The sequence below is a fragment of the Crinia signifera genome, chromosome 1 (assembly GCF_055691185.1).
Source record: "Crinia signifera chromosome 1, ASM5569118v1, whole genome shotgun sequence".
NCBI lineage: Eukaryota > Metazoa > Chordata > Amphibia > Anura > Myobatrachidae > Crinia > Crinia signifera.
In genome coordinates, this window is record NC_139217.1 from 292,029,467 (window position 1) to 292,032,367 (window position 2,901).

At 46.5% G+C, this 2,901-nt stretch overlaps 1 long non-coding RNA gene across 1 annotated transcript; it reads right to left on the reverse strand.

Annotated features, from left to right (window-relative positions):
* Nucleotides 1–535: 535 nt before the first annotated feature.
* On the reverse strand, nt 536–1,937 carry LOC146028687 (uncharacterized). Its single transcript, XR_014455254.1, has 2 exons — nt 1,819–1,937; nt 536–713 (listed from the first exon to the last, which is right to left on the reverse strand). It is a non-coding gene; the product is annotated as an uncharacterized LOC146028687 (long non-coding RNA).
* Between the last annotated feature and the right edge of the window lie 964 nt (nt 1,938–2,901).

Below are 2,901 nucleotides of genomic sequence, written 5' to 3' on the forward strand. Positions count from 1 at the left end.
TGCGGATATTCCCGCATTCTTACGGTGCGGTCCGTACGCCACGGTGTTTTGCCGCGTGCGGCCATCGTCCGTAGAAACGCCCACGTGTCCTCCGCATTCGGACGGACTCACTCTTTAAGAACAGGGCGTGTTTACGGACGACATACAAAGCATGCGTGTGCGGGAGAAACACTCCGATTCGGCACGGTATTACAGAGTATTACAGTGTATGCTCGGGAATACCGCATCCGAACGGGAGCCAAGCGGTGCTACCGCACGTAAGCGGAGTATTTACGCCAAACAACCCACTATGAAGTATCTTCTGCAATACATCACATGACCCACTTATTCAATTACCTATCCTCATAAAAAACAGCTTATTTGGAATTGGAATCAATTAGATTCCAATATATCCTTACAAGCATGCCTAACACATGCATTGCACACATTAACCCTTACAGCAATGTAAGTGCAATGGTTTGTATTACACCCTGTGTAAAAGATTATAAACAATCTACACATATACTATTTAAAGTGCAAATAAAACCAACAACTGTGAACTTGCATAAATAATTTATTCAACCACACAATTAACATAACTAAAAAAAAATATAAAATTATAATTTAAAGAAGCAGATCTTTCAGGTCCTGCAGGTCTGCTTGAGCCAGCCACAGATGGTGCTCCAGTCGCAGGAGGGCCCCACGCACCCCCTCATCTGCCGGTGTGGTGTCATCTGTGGGCATGTCAAAGGGGCAAAAATTAGTCATGTTATTCTTGCATACATTTCACATACTGCGACATAAATTGCACAAATGCTTGGTGACATGTGTGTATATATATATATATATATATCTATGTAGAGCATGGGTCCTCAAACTGCGGCCCTCCAGATGTTGTGAAACTACAAATCCCAGCATGCCTTGCCACAGTTTTGCTATAAGGAAGTGTTAAAACTGTGGCAAGGCATGCCGGGATTTGTAGTTTCACAACATCTGGAGGGCCGCAGTTTGAGGACCCATGATGTAGAGAGATAGAGACACACATAGATAAATAGATATGACACATACATATATACATACATGCTAACTTATTTACTACATACTGTCTTTTTTGGCCTATACCCTTTACTCTGCAGAAGACATAACAGTCATATTGTTTCTTCTCAGTCACAACCCACCCATGACTAACCAATGACAAGCAGGTCATGGCCTCCGTCAATAAGAACTTGTCACAATCTGCTCAGTCTAAGTTCAGTGATGGTTCGTGGCATGGGAGTAATGCAAATGTCAGGAATGCACAGTACACATCCTCAAAATCATAATTCTGTCTAAAGCAACCTACAATTCTGTGAGGGAAAAATAAAAATCAGAACTACAGGGGGTGTTTAGGTAGAGGAGGCTCCTGGGACACTGGCAACTTCTGACTCCATTCCAAGGTAGGCCGGGACATACTCCATTTATAGCATACATCCTAGAGTTTATAAATAACATTCACCAACAATATAGATTCCACTATTTGATGGGTCATAATCAACGCTTGCAGCAGGTGAATTTAATCCACAAATGATCCACTCATCCCTTTACGCCAGGATCCTGTTTAACTACAACGGTTATGTGGCAGTCAAAATGGAGCTCCAAGCCATCCCACAAACCGGTGTAATTCAGAGGTGTCCTGGATGAAAGGGATGCCTTGGACACCCCATCTAACCCGTACCTGTATCTGTAGCTACCCACTTTGGGGTCTATATGAATAGTATGGGAAAAAATTTTTTTATCACCAGTGCTACATAACAAATACCAGTACAACTACTTCATGAATGATGCATTATGTTAACATACCGATCTGCTGATCTTCCGGGGCCTGGCACGCCTCCTCCCCTTCATCATCCGAGTCCTCCGGGGCAACCGTGGCCTCCTCCGAACCCTCCTCCGCCAGCTCCTCTGCACCAACAACCTCCTCCTCCAACACCTCCTCCTCCTCCAACACCTCCTCCTCCTCCTCCTCCTCCTCCTCCTCCTCCTCCACCACCACCTCCTCCTCCACCTCCTCCTCCGCCACCAACACCTCCTCCTCCGCAACCAACTCCGCTTCCACATCCTCCTCCACCACCTCCTCACGCACCTCCTCCTCCTCCACCACCATCTCCTCCTCCACTTCCTCCTCCTCCACCATTGCCGCCACCTCCTCCTCCGGGTCTTGGGCCTCCTCCTGTGCCAGGGCAGCCTCCGCCTCTTCACGGGCCTGTTGTGCTTGGGCTCGTGCTGTGTGTTAGAAAAAAACATCATGGTCAATGTGGGGTCATTGGGGCACATGTATTAATCCATAACAAGACATACATGGAAGGGTGATAATGATGGCAAACGATGCAGGAAAGTAGCTCCTTACTGTTAATGTATTCCAAATTGTGACATTTAAATTAGTATGTGATTGGTAGTAATTTGTTCACACATTACAACCCAGGCATTTATCAATGTGTAACACATATTAGATCTGGCACATTGTATGCATCATAATCCTCAATGCTATGGCATTACATATAAAAGCCACATGACTGCATGTTAACCAGGAAGAAGCACACATAACAGTCTATGGACTTTTAAACCCATGGACACCCACTTATCATGAGACACATTTTATTGTTTATATATGCTATGTTGTAAGTGCGAAATTTCATAGCTAAAATACTCACATTCAGCAATTTCGCCCCTGAGTTGCTGAAGCAGCTGGGGCTGGCGCCTGCGGAGGTCCGACCACCGCCTCTCCAGCTGCCCGAGGGACCTCCGCACCCGAGTGCGGGCGTAAATTCGGCGCCCTGCCGCAGCATAGGCCCTCCGCTTATGCCTGTTGGTTATGAAGGGCCCTGCACGGCCCAGCCTTGTCTCCATGACGGAGACAAGAACCCTCAGCTCCGCATGTGTGAA